General features: G+C 48.1%; 1 pseudogene across 1 annotated transcript; it reads right to left on the reverse strand.

The window, feature by feature from the left end:
* Positions 1 to 12,473: 12,473 nt before the first annotated feature.
* LOC308519949 (26S proteasome regulatory subunit 4-like) lies at positions 12,474 to 13,661 on the reverse strand (annotated as a pseudogene). Its single transcript has one exon. The product of its transcript is annotated as a 26S proteasome regulatory subunit 4-like (transcript).
* Between the last annotated feature and the right edge of the window lie 3,285 nt (positions 13,662 to 16,946).

Here is a 16,946-nt window from a genome sequence, read left to right on the forward strand (position 1 = left end):
CTTCAGGGCAAACCAGCCGGCCCCACCTGTGCACCAGGCCTCTACCCTATATAGTTAAAGGGTAATATGCCTCCCAGCACCGGGATCAGTGGAGCCATGAGGCCTCCCGGCACCGGGATCAGCGTGACAGGGGGCAGCGCCCAAATGCCCTGATCGCCCTGTGGTTCTGTGTGTGACAGAGGGCGGGGCCACAACCTCCCTATCCACCCTGCTCTGTTCGTGACAGGGGAAGGTGCCCCAACCCCCTGATCAACCCTGCTCTGTGCCTGATAGGGGGTAGCTCCCCAACCCCCACCCCCCCCACGGGACCTGCTCTGTGTGTGACGGGGTAGAGCCATAACCTCCCCATCGGCCCTGCCCTGAGTGTGAGAGTGGCGGCGCCCCAACCCCCTGATGGGCCCTGCTCTGTGTGTGACGGGGGCAGCACCCCAACCCTCTGATTGGCCCTGCTCTGTGCGTGACAGGGTACAGAGCCCCAACCCCCCTGATGGGCCCTGCTCTGTGAGTGACAGGGGGGCAGTGCCCCAACCCCCTGATGGGCCCTGCTCTGTGCATGACCGAGGGTGGCGCTGCAACCTCCCCATCGACCCTGCCTTGAGTGTGACAGGGGATGGTGCCCCAACCCCCGAATCGGCCCTACCCTGATCGTGACTGAGGGTGGCATCACCACCTCCCAATCTCCCTGCTCTGTGCATGACAGGGGGCAGCGCCTCAACTCCTCAATCGGCCCTGCTCTGAGCCCGACCAGGGGCTGCACCTAGGGATTGGGCCTGCCCTCTGCCACCCAGGAGCAGGCCTAAGCCAGCAGGTCATTATCTCCCGAGGGGTCCCAGACTGCGAGAGGGCACAGGCCGGGCTGAGGGACCCCTCCTCCTCCCCGAGTGCACAAATTTTTGTGCACCGGGCCTCTAGTATATAATAAAAGCCTAAGCAACCATTATGACAGAACGACCAATTGCTATGATGCACACTGACCACCAGGGGGTAGACACTCAATGCAGGAGCTGCCCCCTGATAGTCAGTGCGCTCCCACAGGGGGAGCGCTGCTCAGCCAGAAGCCGGGCTCATAGCTGGTGAGCACAGCGGTGGTGGCAGGAGTCTCTCCCGCCTCTGCGGCAGTGCTAAGGAGCAGCAAGCAGGCGGGCAGTAAGGAGCAAGGGGTACCAGACTGTTAGAGGACGTAGGCCAGACTGAGGGGCCCCCTCCCAGTGCAAGAATTTCATGCACCAGGTCTCTAGTCTATATAAAAGCCCAGCGACCATTAAGGTGGAACGACCAGAACAACTGGAACTACTGGTGGCCATGACGTTCATTGCAGCAGCCAACCAGTCTGATCCAGCCCTGATTGGCATCCCCCAACCTCCTGCAGCCCCCCCTAACCTCCCGCGGCCCCTCCCATCTGCTGGCCTCACCCCCGTTCAGGCCCCCCTCCGCCACCTGCTGGTCGCGGGCACAGGGAACACGCGATTGAGCTATTGGCACCCCTTCTGAGGGGAGACGCCCGCCAGGTATATAGAAGGTATACGGAAGGCGCTCAGTGAGGAGTCTGCATGGATTGTGTTCACACCTTCATGCTGTCCCCCCACCACCACCACAATGCTGAGGTAGCCTGATTCAGGACCCCCGTGCTGACCACCCACACGGAGAAACTGTGTGATAAACATCATGTCCCGCAGATGCCTGAATCTGCCTCAAGAATAAGACACTACAGACCCAGAGCAGGCCGATCGGGACTAAGACAGAAGGTCTGGGAAAAGCAGGGCTGCAGATGGCCGTGTTCTGCGTTTGCTGCCCGACTCTGCTCCCCGGCCCTGCTCCCCGGCCCCTTCTGTGTGCAAAGCGCCTGCATCGTTGCCCTTGGATGGAGGCCTGTGAGTGAGTGAAGAACTGTGGCTGTGCCTGTGGCTGCACTCGGCTTCTTGCCCTTATGGATAAGCAGGAAACATTTATGTGCCAGAATCTAAACACCTCTTTATCAGTAATAGCACAAATAATGCAAGACTCACACTTGTTTCCAAACAGGACTCTGTCCGGCTGCGTGTGAACCCAGATCGAAGGTGTGCTCTCTGCCAAGGAGGCTGCAAAGGCTGCTCCTCTCTCGAACGTACACAGTATGGAGAGGTTTAAAGGGAAAAGGAGATAAAAAATAAAACAAAATAGCAACAAGCTCTGAAGCCCCTGCCGAAGCTGTCAAATCCTCCACTGGCACCTGCTAGGTCGCCGGGCACCACGCGGCCACTTTCAACCTCCCGCCAGCTCCTGGAGGGGGGTGGGCTTACGGATGGAGGCTTCAGAGTTAAAGGAACCCTGTTAGTGTAGCACAGACACATGTGGGCTTTTTGATGAGAGAGAACCCATGACATCCCCTCACAAATGTGTTTTTAAAAGTTCTGAGATCACGCTCTCAGCTTTGGTGACTCTCAAATAGGCCTCAGCAATTCCACTTGCCCAATGCAAAGACTGACCCGGGTTTCATGGAGACCGAACCCTCGCCCCTGGAGAAGCTGTGTCCTTTCAAAAGGAAGGTCACCCTGGTTGCGGGTCCTTGCTCTTTGAATATTTCTTGCCACGCCCTTCTCTACCCAGCAAAGCTCATTTAGAATTGAAGGCCACATAAAGAGCTTCACAGACAAGAAAAAGCTAAAGGAGTTCATCACCCCAATTGGGGGCGGGGCTGGCTGGCCAACCTCCTGTGTCCCCTCCCCCTGGCCCACCCTGCCTGATCGGGACCACGGGCCGGACCTCACCCATGCACGAATTCATGCACTGGGCCTCTAGTATGCATATAAGTTCTTTGGTTGATCTCTTCTCCCTGCCCCCTTCTCTCTTTTGTATCACCCAAGGATATTTTTCCATTGATTTTTAGGGAGGGTGGGGGAGAGCGAGAGCGAGAGCGAGAGAGAGAGAGAGAGAGAGAGAGAGAGAGAGAAACATTGATGTGAGAGAACCACGTTGATTGGTTGCCTCCTGCATGAACCCTGACCAGGGCCTGGGCTGGAGAGGAGCCAGCAACCAAGGTCTGTGCCCTTGACTGGACCGGCTAGGGCTGTCCTGTCTCTTTAGGCTTCTCTTGGTTGTGGCAGATTCTCAGACTTTCCGTGTTTTTGATCACCTTGGCGGTTTTAAGAACTGGTCAGATATTTTGTAGGATGTCCCTCTATTGGAATTTGTCTGATGTTTTCCTCATGATAAGACTGGGATGATGGGTTTAGGGGAGGAAGACCACAGAGGTAAAGTGGTTATCCCATCACATCCTGTCAAGGGCACATTATCTATGTCTGTTGATGTTGGCCTTGAACACCTGGCTTCATTGCAACGCCCTCCCCCCACCCCCCCCATACTTTGGAAGGAAGTCACTATGTGCCCACATTTGAAGAGCAGAGAGTTATATTCCTCCTCCTTAAGGATGGAAAACTGCTTAAATTATTTAGAATTCTGCATGGGAGGTTTCTCTTTTCTCCCCCATTTATAAGTTTATCTAGTCATTTAATTATATCTCTATGGCCTCCTGCATATTTTATACTCTGGGTTTTAACTTTATTTCTTTATTTCTTTTATTGCTCAAATTGTTCTGACTTTAGCCATTGGGATCTCTTCCAGTTGGCTCCTGTGGCCCTTTGACACCCCCCACCCCCCCATCTATGTATTTTGGCTTTTTTCATTTTGTTTTCTTTGGAGCACTTCCTTTTCTATGGTACTATAAGATATCAGGCTCGTCTCATATATTTCCTCCCCAGTCTTAAAGTCAGCCATTTCTTTGAGACTGGTTCCTTTTATTAGACAACTAGAAGCCCAGTGTGCGAAATCGTGTGGCCTCACCCACCCGCTCACACCCCATCCACCTGCACTGGTCTTTGGTCATTAAGGCATTAGGGCCACAGGCCTTTTATAATATAGATGGTGTTGGAAACTAAGATGTGAGCACTAGGAGTGCTTGTTGTTTCTTTTAGGTCATCAATCCTTTTTAATTGCCCACAACACACCCAGTTCAGGTGTTCGGCCCTGTGGATACAATAGTGACCATGCCAGTTGTGTATCTGCCCCCACGGAAGTTACAGCTTATGGGGACCAGTTTAAGAGGGCAGCTCCACAATGACTAGCCCTTTTCAGAAAGTGTAGGCTGGTCCTCCTGTGGTGGGCAGAATAACAGCAGCCCAAAGATGTCCATGTCCTAATCTCTCGGAACCTGTGATTATGTTACCTTACTTAGCAGAAGGACTTTGCAGATCAGATACGTTAAGTATCAAGATGGGGAGATTATCCTGGATTACCTGCATGAGGCCAGTGGTCACAAGGGTTTTTATAAGACTGAGGCAGGAAGGTCAGAGTCAGAGAAGGAGATGTGACAATGGAAGCAGAGGTCAGTAATGCCATTGCTGGCTTTGACGATGGAGGAAAGCGCCACCAGCCACAGATGGCAGGCAGTCTAGAACAGACGTGGGCAAACTACGGCCCGCGGGCCAGATCCGGCCAGTTTGAAATGAATAAAACTAAAAAAAAAAAAAAAAAAGACCGTATCCTTTTATGAAATGATGTTTACTTTGAATTTATATTAGTTCACACAAACACTCCATCCATGCTTTTGTTCCGGCCCTCCGGTCCAGTTTAAGAACCCATTGTGGCCCTCGAGTCAAAAAGTTTGCCCACCCCTGGTCTAGAAGCTTGAAAAGGCAAGGAAACATTCTCTTCTAGAGCCTCCAACAAGGACTGTAGCCATGCTGACATTTGATGTGGTGGAAAGCCATGATATCTGAACCATTTACGGGGCTTCATATGTGGGTGGGTTTATTTTGTGGACATAAGAAATGGGTTTAAGTCCCTAACAGAGCTGAGGCATCAAAGTGGAACCCTCATTCTGAGAACAGAAGCTGGGCAGGCCCAAACAAGCCAAAAGAATCTTCTGGCACTCGAGTGTTTTGGGGACCCTACTTCAGTCTGATTCCACCTCAAGTGCCAAGTATGTCAGTCATATAGAAAACCAGGAAGCTTTATTTTTTCTTAGGCAGCTGAGTTTATTTTCAGGTTAGCAACAGTTTGGAATTCATGCCCCTGATTAGTTCAGAATTGGAGCTATAAAAGTAGTGACTCCTTCAGGGCAGGGGTCACCTATGGTTCCTATTTCTGACCCAGAAAGCTCAGCTCTGGAGGGGCACAGCAGTGCAAGGCTGCCCTCCAGGAACTGCTGTGCTAATAACTTTCTTGAATCTCTGCAAGGTTTTGCTTGTTTGCAAAAGGCATGTGGCACTACCACCTTGGGAACATGAGTAAAGCAGGCACTGAGCAGAACATCTAACACGTCAGGATTACCGTTGTATCAGTAGGCCCATAAAGAAAGTTCTGTGGTTAATGCCCCAGAGAGCGGGAAGGGCTCTGCTTCTTGTCTTAGAATCACGGCTACCTGAACACCACCTCGTGAGATAACATGGAGCACTGGCCTGAACGAGTTTGGCAAGTTTTGTTTTCCAGAATTATCTTCCTGGATCTGACCCATTACCCTTTGATTCCAGTATCTTTCTGGCAAGAACAGCAGTGGGCATTTTATCTCCCACAGGGTCAAAGATCAGAAGAGGCTTCACAGCTCTGATTCCCAGGGCCACAGAGTAGCCTGGTTGCTCCTTTTGTCCCAGAGCAATATGGCTGGTGACCACTTTCCCTTCCAGGTGTTGTCTGTCACTTTGTCACCCTCCTCATTCCTACCAGTGACTCATAGTAGCCAGTATCACTTTTTTTTAAAGATTTGGGTTTTTTTAGCCAAAACCGGTTTGGCTCAGTGGATAGAGCGTCGGCCTGCGGACTGAAAGGTCCCAGGTTTGATTCCGGTCAAGGGCATGTACCTGGGTTGCGGGCACATCCCCAGTGGGAGATGTGCAGGAGGCAGCTGATCAATGTTTCTCTCTCATCAGTGTTTCTAACTCTCTATCTCTCTCCCTTCCTCTCTGTGAAAAATCAATAAAATATATTAAAATAAATAAATAAAAATAAAATAAAATTACCTTCTTTTAAAAAAATAAAGATTTGTTTTTTTATCCAACTGTTCTTTTTCATGCCATACACATTCTCTTTTCTGCTTTGTCTCTAAATATTTTACATGTATTTGTTGGGCTTTTTGCAATGCTTTAAAAAAATTTTAAAGCAGAAATTCAGCCCTAGCTGGTTGCCCAGTGGTTAGAGTCGGCCTGTGGACTGAAGGGTCTTGGGTTCAATTCCTAGTCAAGGGCATGTACCTGGGCTGCAGGTTCACTCTCCACCACCAGTCGGGGCATGTGCCAGAGGCAACATTGATGTCTCTCTCACATCACTGTTTCTCTCTCTCCTCACCCCTCCTTTCCACTCTCTCTGAAAAACAATGGAAAAAAATATCCTCAGGTGAGGATTAACAAACAAACAAAAAAAGTTTTAAGCAGAAATTCAGTGGTTTCTAGTATATTTACAAAGTTGTACAAACATCAGCACTGTATCATTCCAGAACATTTTTATCACCCCCAAAATAAACCCCGTGCTCATAAGTGGTCACATGCTTGCCCCTGGGGATTTCGAATCTTTCTGACTCCATGGATATGTTTCTTCTGATTGCCTTATAGAAGTGGGATCTTACAATATGTGGCCCTTTGTTTCTGGCTTCTTTCACTGAGTATAGCTGATCACTGTTCCCCCAATATTTTCTTTATGAATGAGATAGAGGTTTCATGCTTATTGAAGGCAGGTGGTCAATTTACTGTGACAATTCTCCAGCCTTGCTCCTGGTCCAGCATCCTATGGGAAACAGGCCAGAGGCCTACAGATTTGCTAGCTCTCCCTGTGAGGTGCCTCTCACTTGCCCACCATGTGCTAGGATAGGAGCACCAAGGATGGGTGTTCCCATTCCCAGCTTCTGCCTGATCCTGGCAACTCCCATAACTCCCTGTATTACAAAACCCTCAAACCTCCCAGCCTCCCAGACTGAAGATCCAAAATCACACTCAGCAGCATTACTCAGAGCCTCCAGGCATACTAAACTCTGATCATGTGCTGTGAATTTCCTGAGATGAACAAGTCAGTTGTTATCTACTAAAAGCTCACACAAATTGATAAGAACCAAAGGGGAAAAGATCAGATATAGACACTTCACAGGATGGGGAAGAGAGTCAACAAACATCAGTGTCTGTACAGAGTTATAACAGTGAGGCCATGGGCAGGGGCTGGTCAAGGTGAAGATTATCGCAGTGCTGCCAGGACCCCAACATCAGCTTTCCTCAGGGGTGGGGTCATATTCATCTGAAAGACCCTGTGGAAGATACTTGCCAGCATATGAAAGGGCTCATAGTCTGACCTTGTGGTTATACCACTGAAAATTATCCTGCATCACCCAGGGAAGGTCTATCCAAAGTAAGACATTTCTTACAATTTTTAATAAGGTACCCTTGGGTTGGCAACAATCCAAACACCCAGCGATGAACCTGGCTTGGTGAATTGTTCATGCACTAAAAATGACAGTAGGAGGCCCCTAACCATATAGAGTAAGAGTAGCTCCCTAGGCTGAGCTCTGGGGATGCAGTTTAATCTTCATGGTGAGCCTGGAAGTTGGGTCCTATTAGCCTCATTTTATAGAAGGATCAAGTGGGCCCAAGGTCACACACTCCTAGAAGAGGGGCAGAAAGGGGCAAAGGGCCAGGATCAATGGAACGCAGAATTCATGCATGGAACCTTGATGCTAAAGTGCTCATGATTTAAGAGGTAAGTGTAGGGTATAGAGTTGTACCTATCCTCTGAGGGTCTTCCACCTATGGCTGGACAGGTGTGGGGGGACAGAGACAGGGAAGAGATGGGCCAGCCAGTGCTGAGGAAGGCCCAGCCCTAGGGCCAATGGGCAGGAGAAAGGACTCAGCAGTATTTGGATAAGAGGTGGTGGGGGCCTGGGGGAGAGGAGGGGTTGGTGGGAGCGGAAAGGAGATTTACATGGACCACTCAGAAGGAAGGCACAGCCTGGTGGGAGTCTTTTGTCTGTGGTGGCATCTGTGGGTGTTATTTCCACTCCCCCACCTAACCAGCGCCCAGTGGCTTAAGATGCTTGAGTTTGAGGGAAGGTGATGCCTTAGTAGTGCAGTTCAAGTGATGGCTTCAGATACACATGGGGGAGAGAAAATATGAAGGCTGTGGAGAAAGGTTTGCCTTCATCTTTGTACCTTCCCACTTCCAGATGTGCTGCTGTCTTACTCAGGTGTGTCCTGGGTGTATGAATTCACTAGGGCTGCCATAGCAAAGCATAGACTGGGTGACTTATGAACAACAGAAATTTAGTCTCACAGTTCTGGAGGTGAGAAGTCCAAGATCAAGATGTTGGCAGGGTTGGTTCCTTCTATGGCCCCCTTCCTTGGCCATCTTTTCCATGTCCTCACATGATCTTCCCTCTGTGTGTGTGTGTGTGTGTGTGTGTGTGTGTGTCCTAATTTCCCCTTATTATAAGAACACCAGTCAGGTTGGATCAGGGCCCACCCTAATGACCTAATTTTAACTTGACTACCTCTTAAAGGCCCGATTTCTAAATACAGTGAAGCCTTGACTTACGAGTGCCCCGACTAACGAGTTTTTCAAGATACGAGCCGTCTCTTGGCTGATTTTTTGCTTTGAGTTGCGAGCTAAAATGTACAGTCATGTTCTGAGGTCCTAGGGTTTAGGACTTCAACATACAAATTTGGGGAGGACACAATGCAGCCCACATATAACACTGGGGGAATATGTGATTCTGCTGCAGCCCACTGGGTATCAGCAGGGCTGAGTAGAGGAGCTCAGGTGACCCTGGCCACCTGAGGGTACTGCCTGGCCTTCCATAGGTCAGGGAGCCAGGGTTCTGAGGTTTGGACACCCCATTCTCTGGCACCTAGGGCTGACATTGGACCCCAACAGGAGGACAGTACCATACACCAAGGGCTTGGACTTAGTGAGGGGCTTCCTGGAAATGCACAGAGGCTAGCCAAGCAGCTACAACCAGCACAGGGGCAGTGAGGGAGCACTTCAGGAGCCCGTAGTAGTCAGGATAGGCCATCTCCCCAGACCAGCCCGCCCACTCCCAGGAGCAGGGTTTTTCCTGGGCTTACCCCAGGGAAGTCCCACTGGACACATGTTCACCTTCCCCCTCCTCTCTGAGTTGCATCAGGGCTTTCTCTACCCATATCCCTGCTGCCCTCTTTCCGACCCTTACCCCCATTGCTTCCTCCAGAAATGTAGCTGTTCTGCTCCTACTGAGAGATGAGGCACACCCAATACAGGGGCTGGTTCTTGGTTAAACAGTCAGCCATCATGAGCCCTGCTTTCCCCAGTCGCAGTGAGTTCCTAGAGGGGACAACTGGTCCTGTCCATCTTTGCATCCCCAGTGCAAAGCATGGAGCCTATAGGCGTCAATAGTTTGCTGACCAAATAGACAAGCAGCAGAACCTTCTTGCAGGGACCAACAGCAGTAGGACACTAGCTGGGATTTATCACATCCTGACAGAGCCTACCCTGTTCCCCACTACACACACTGGGTCAGGCCACCCAGGCTGGGGTACCTTCCATTGTGGGTGAGGTGGGCACCCCACTCCTGCCCTGGGCCAAGGAGAACATATCTAACTGCAGGGACACCACTGACAGGAGCACTGTGGGAATGAGCTGAAAGGGAATGCCCCAACCCAATCACGTCCTCCTGCTGTCAGGGGCCCTGCTACCTGCTTCCCAGTGAATTTGAGTTCCCCAAACTTTCCCCACCCAGTGATTGGCACAGTCTCAACAGGTGTCAGCACACCATCTGCCTCACTCACCTGCCCAGTGCAGGGACACAGAGGTCAGAGCTGGTCAGGCCCAGGGCAGGGGTGGTGGGGAGGAAACACTATTCTTAGATCCATCTTCATGAGGCCCATGTCAGCCCAGCCTTCACACTCCAGAGGTAGGAGCTATCAACCTCCACAAAGGCAGGCCAAGGGTCACTAGAAACAGCTTTTGCCAAGAAAGGCAGAATGGGGGCAGAAAGGCTAAAGGTCACTGAGCAGAAACCCTCCATGAAGGAGTGGGGAAGTCCCTCTGGGTCTGGAGAGACAGCCAGAAAGTGACTATAAGCAGGGCTTCTCACTCTCAATGCCACTGACCTTTGGGCAGGAGGATTCTTTGTGGTGAGGACAATATTATGCATTGTAGGTTATTTAGCAGCATCTCTGGCCACCCCTCCCCAGCTATGACAGCCAAATATGTCTTCACACTTTGCCAGGTGTCCCCTGGGGGCAAAAGTGACCCATGGAAGAACCCCCACTTTGCAGAACCGAGCCTGGAAAGAGCAGGTTCTCCCTTTCACTGGTCCTTGTGCTGAGGTTAATAGCCTTCAGGTCACATCCATTCAGGTATTCATTTTCTGTCCCCTAACCCAAAGCCCCACCTGCCATCTTCCAGAACCAAGCCCACACATTGCTCCTCCCAAAGGGCTCCCATATAAGGAACGTGGCCTCATTGGTGCTGTGGCAGGCTGAATAATGCATGTCCCCCCCGCACACAAGGTGTCCATGTTCTGACCCCAAGAACTTGGGAGTATAACCTTGCAGGTGTGGTTAAGTTAAGGCAGTGGAGATGGGGATATTTTCCTGGATTTTCTAGGTGGGCCCAGTATTATCACAAGAGTCTTTATGAGATGGAGGCAGGAGGGTTCAGGTTAGAGGAGATGTGAGGATGGAAGCAGAGTCAGAGAAAGAAGTTAGAAGATGTTACACTGTTCACTTTGAAGATGGAGAAAAAGGCTGTGAGCCAAGGCATGCTGATGGCCTCTAGAAGCCGGAAAAGGCATGGACATGGATTGCCCCTTGCAGCGGTTCTCAACCTGTGGGTCGCGCCCCCTGAAAATACATTCTGCATATCAGACGTTTACATTACGATTCATAACAGTAGCAAAATTACAGTTATGAAGTAGCAACGAAAATAATTTTATGGTTGGGGGTCACCACAACATGAGGAACTGTTTTAAAGGGTCGTGGCATCAGGAAGGTTGAGAACCACTGCTTAGAGCCTCCAGAAGGAAGATAGCACTGCCAATACCTCAATTATAGGACTTATGCCCTCCGGGACTGTAAGATAATAAGTTTGTGATGTTTTAAACTACTAAAGTTGTGGTAATTTGTTACAGCAAATGCAGGGAATTCATACAGGTGTCTACTCTGAAACTGAGTCAGGGAGAGCTGCTAGGTGGTCAGGATGGACTTGCCTCTCTTGGCATGAGCTACGGTGCACAGCGGTGCTGTCTGTCCCCACTAGGTGGGGAGGACTCAATGTATAAAGGTTGGAGGTCAGGATTTGAGTGAACCAGACTTCCTAGGCTTAGAAAGAGAAGCAATTTTTTTTAAATATTTTATTGATTTTTTACAGAGAGGAGGGAGAGGGATAGAGAGTTAGAAACATCGATGAGAGAGAAACATCGATCAGCTGCCTCCTGCACATCTCCTACTGGGGATGTGCCTGCAACCCAGGTACATGCCCTTGACCGGAATCGAACCTGGGACCTTTCAGTCCACAGGCCGACGCTCTATCCACTGAGCCAAACTGGTTAGGGCGAGAAGCAATTTTTTAAAGTTATGCTTATAAAGACCAAAAAGCCCCAATTGTTGCTTCACATAGATGACTTTGAAGCTTCCCACATTCAACATGCCCTGGGCCAATTACCTCCCTCCCCCAAGAGAAGATATCTTTGATTTTTATAGCCAACGTTAAAGGGAAAATGAGTTTTTTGTTGCAGAAATTCACTGTCAAATGGATACAATATATGAAGCACCTTCAAACCTTTCACCAGTGGCTAAAATACCACAGGAGGTTTTGTGTGGTCTCTGCCTGATCCAAGAGAAAGGGATGAGGAACTGAACCTTGAAAAAATGTCCTGTCTCACAGATGATGAAAAGTGTGTGTGTAGAGGGAACAGGACAGAAAGGGGCTGTATCTCTGAAACAGTGGAGGAGAGAGCCTAATGGAAGGAATGCTAGGGAGGCTGAGGTGACGGGCCGCTGTTAGGTTTCAATCTGGAGCCAGTGCAGGAGTTCAGGAGTGGGAGGTGACAGGGAAAGAGGGGCGGGGAGTAAGGCAAGAAGGGATCAGAGATGCTGGGTTTCTTGGGGTTGGGGAGACTTGAGAGCTGTTCTTGGCATTTATCCATTGCCAAAAGGGGTGACTGTGGAAACAGGGAAAAGAGGTGCGTGGTGAGAGAAGAGTGCTGATGAGCATATTAATCATGTTTGTGTCTTTGTAATTTTGTGTGTGTGTGTGTGTGTGTGTGTGTGTGTGTTTTTAGAAAGAGCACACTTTAATGAGAAGAGAGCACTGCATGATGGGCATTTTACACATCATGCTGAGAAAGGTACATAGTATACAGGATATTTTACTAATGATCAACAGTAACGTTGGTTCCTCTGGGCAACTTCCCCACCCTTATTCTCCAACCTCCAAGGGGTCAAAGCGCTCCCAACCATTTCCTTGAAGGCAACTGTGGTTTGCTAGAGATAGAGCCCCTCAGGGAGTCTTGTTTTTTATACAGAACATTTTCTTTAGATTTTTTTGAAGTCTTCATTTGTTACTTTCATTCTGTGTCTTTCAAGGCCATCAGACCAGCTTTTGTACAGATTGCCTTGATGTCAGCACCAGAGAAGTTGTATTTAGCCATGATGAAGTTGTCCAGTGTTACCTCATCAGCCAGCATCATTCTGCCTGTTCAGATCTAAAAGATGCGCTTCTTGTTCTTTTCATTGGGCGGGGGGACTCGATCTTCCTGTCAATATGGCCTGGTCTGATAAGTGCTGGATCAAAAGTTTTTATTTGGTTTGTGGCCATGAAAACTTTTACATCTCCCCTTAAATCAAATCCACCCAACTCTCCAACAGTTCCAACTATTCCAACACTGTATGCTGAATTTCTCTCTCACCACTAGAATTTGAGTCATAGCTTTTTGTCCCAGTGGCATCAATTTCATCAATAAACAACAGTGGATGGTGCATTCAGCAACTCAAAACAATTTCAAAATGAGTTAGGCTCATTGCCTAGAAAGTTCTAAATAAGTTCAGAGGCAGCCTCACTCAAGAAAGTGGCTGAGATTTGGTTTGCTACTGCTTTGGCTAATAAGGTTTTGCCTGTGCCAGGTGGACCATAGAGAATGATCCCCGAAGGGGGCTTTAACCCCATCTCTTCATAATATTCAGGGTGAGTGAAAGGAAGTTCCAGATTTCTTAATTTCCTGGATTTGGTTGTCCAACCAAATGTCATCATAAGGGCCTTTTCCACCTTCATCACTGTGACCAAGGGATCTGTGTGATCCATCAGCACCCCTATCATGGCAGGCACCTTGTGGTTCAACAAGACAGAGCAGCCCGGTTTCAGCAGATCCTTGTCTACAAATGGAAGAATGTTAATGTAGTGTTCTGAGCCCACAGATGTAGACAGTATGGTGTGATTGTCATCTATGATCTCTTCTAAAGTTCCAACTGACATTGGGGTCCCCCTCAGATCATCTATCTTTGCTCTTTCCTCCTCTTGCTTTTCTTCTAAATGCTTCCTTTGCTCTTGATTTCTAATGAATTCTTCCTCCATGAGAAGATAGTGTTTAATTCTAACTTAAATAATTTTAACCAGCACTGAATGTGAGGTATCACCAGTGGCAGTTTGCTGGCAGCATCTGGTCCCTTTGTTTTCTTCTTTTACCCTACTAGTTGGTACGGGAGGTTATTATTTTTTAAATCTTCACTGGAAGATATGCTTATTGATTTTAGAGAGAGGGGAAAGGAGAGAGAGAGAGAGAGAGAGAGAGAGAGAGAGAGAGAGAGAGAGAGAGAACATCAATTGGTTGACTTCCATATGTGCCCCAACTGGGGATCAAATCTGCAACTTCTTGGTATACAGGACGGTGCTCCAATCAACTGAGCCACACCAGCCAGGGCAGGAGGTTCGTGTTTGTTTTTATTGTCCTGTCATCTTTCTTGCCACCTCGAAGACCATGACCATCACTGTGACGTTGGTCCATCTTGACTCAGCTGCTCAATCATGTTTTTTACTTTCAGTATTTTATGTTTCTTCAACATCTTGAGGCCTTGCTGATCTGGGACTGACGGCCCCTCACAAGGCTAGTTAATTCCTAGAGATAGCAAATGACTCTCCTGGGAGTGGGCTTTTCAAACAACCAATCCAGAGCTCACACTCTAGAACTCACACTCCAACCACCTTCTTTATTAGGCTCTCACACTCCAGGAGGCAATATCCCCTTGCCCTAATCACCCCAGGGCCAGGTATCAGGCAATTAGGGACAGCACCTGTGCCCCAGAGTCTGCTAAAATTATCCACACTAGCCAATTTCAAATATGCTTACCTTGCAGTAAAGTCAATTAAAATTATCCAATTGGAGAAGTCAAAAGAAAAACAATGAAGATACATGCCAGAACATGAGACTCCTTTGGGATACTATCAAGTGTAAAACATACAGGTAATGGGAGTCCCAGAGGAATAAGAGGCAAAGAGAAAAACTATTTGAAAAAATAATAGCTGAAAATTTCCCAGATAACAGTCATGGGTCTATACATCCAAGAAGCTCAACAAACTCTAAGCAGGATAACTCAAAGAAACATTATAATCAGATTGTAAGATAAAAACAATCTTAAAAGCAGCAAGAGAGAAGTAACTCATCACAAACAAGAGATCTCCAAAAAGATTAACAGCCAATTTTTTATCAGATATCATGGAGGCCAGCAAACACTGAATGATATTTAAAGTGCTGAAAGAAAAAAACAGTCAACCAGGAGTTCTGTATCTGGTAAAACAGATGTGCAAAAATGAAGCTTAGATATTCTCAGATAAACGAAAGTTAAGAGAGTTTGTGGCTAGTAGACCTGCCCTACAAGAAATGCTAAGAGGTGTCTTTCTTTTTTTAGGAGAAATGAAAGGATACTAGATAGCAACTCAAAGCCATATGAAGAAATAAAGAACACTGGTAAAGGTAACTACATAAGTAAGTATAAAAGACAGTATTATTGTATTGTTGGTTTGTAACTCCTCTTTTTTCCCTATATGATTGAAAAGACAAGGCATGGAACAATAATTATAAAGCTATTTTAATGGTAATACAACATATAAAGATGTAATTTGTGATAACACAAAGAAGAAGGAATGAAGCTGTATATGAGCAGAGTTTATATACTATTGAAGTTAAGTAGGTATTAATTCAAACTAGATTGTTACAGATTGAAGATATTAACTGTAATCCACAGGTAACCAGTAAGAAAATAACTAAAAATATACAGAAAAGGAAACAATAAGGGGATCAAATAGTACACTAAAAAATCAAACGGCCCGGCCAGTGTGGCTCAGTAGTTGAGCATCGACCCATGAACCAAGAGGTTGCTGGTTCGATTCCCAGTGAGGGCACATGCACGGGTTGCAAGCTCAATCCCTAGTAGAGGATGTGCAAGAGGCAACCCATAGATGTTTCTCTCATCGATGTTTCTATCTCTCTATCCCTCTCCCTTCCTCTCTCTAAAATCAATAAAAACATATATTTTTTTAAAAATCAAGTAAACACGCCGAAACCGGTTTGGCTCAGTAGAGAGAGCGTTGGCCTGCGGACTGAAGGGTCCCAGGTTCGATTCCAGTCAAGGGCATGTACCTGGGTTGCGGGCACATCCCCAGTGGGAGATGTGCAGGAGGCAGCTGGTCGATGTTTCTCTCTCATCGATGTTTCTGGCTCTCTGTCTCTCTCCCTTCCTCTCTGTGAAAAATCAATAAAATATATTTTAAAAAAAAATCAAGTAAACACAAAAGAAGGTGGTAGTGGACAAATTGAGAAACAATAAAGGTATAAGATATTCCTTTAAAACAAGTAGTAAGAAGTAAGTTTTTCCTTATCATAATTACTTTAAGTGTAAAAGGATTAAGCTCTCCAAATAAGTTTAAAGCAGAGACTGACAGAATGGATAAAAAATGTGACAACTATATGCTGTCTAAAAGGAACTTATCCTATCTAATAAAAGAGAAACATGCAAATTGATCATACCCTGACACACTTCCTATTGGCTAATAATCAGCAGGATATGCAAATTAACTGCCAACCAAGATGGCGGCCGGCAGCCAAGCAGCTGAAGCAAACAGGAGGCTTGCTTGCTCCAGTGACGGAGGAAGCCAACGTTCTGGCCTGCCGGCCTGCTCTAAGCTACACTCTAAGAAACAATGTTTCAATTATAGAAGCTAAACAGGCTCCAGAGACCTGCTTTCAGCCAGCTTTGGCCTTAGAGCTTAGAGCTGCTGTGATGGCAACAGAGTTTCAATTATAGAAGCCAAACAGATCCAGAAACCTGCTTTCAGCCCTCAGAGCTGGAGCCAGCTCTCAGCTCCAGTGACAGCTATAGAAGGTAAATAAATCCCAGAATAAAAAAAAAAGAAAAAAAGGAGAGGCTGGGAGCTTCAGTCGCCCTCCAGCCTGAAAACAGCCCTCAGGCCCTCACCCAGGCTGGCCGGGCACCCCAGTGGGGACCCCCACCCTGAAGGGGGTGTGACCAGCTGCAAACAGCCATCAGCCCGTCATCCAGGCTGGCCAGGCACCCAAGCGGGACCCCCACCCTGATCCGGAACACCCTTCAGGGCAAACAAGCTGGCCCCCACCCGTGCACCAGGCCTCTATTCTATATAGTAAAAGGGTAATATGCAAACTGACCCTAACAGCAGAAAGACTGGGAATGACTGGTCACTATGACACACTGACCACCAGGGGGCAGACACTTAATGTGGGAGCTGCCCTCTGGTGGTCAGGGCACTCTCACATGGGAGGAGCTCTGCTCAGCCACAAGCCAGGCTGATGGCTGCCAGTACAGCGGTGGTGGTGGGCGCCCCTCCTGCCTCCTCAGCAGTGCTAAGGATGTCCGACTGCAGTTTTGCCTGTTCCCCGCTGGCAAGTGGACATCCCCCGAGGGCTGCCGGGCTGCCAGAGGGATGTC

Source organism: Myotis nattereri (assembly GCF_964212035.1).
Source record: "Myotis nattereri genome assembly, chromosome: 5".
In the NCBI taxonomy this organism is placed as follows: Eukaryota; Metazoa; Chordata; class Mammalia; order Chiroptera; family Vespertilionidae; genus Myotis; species Myotis nattereri.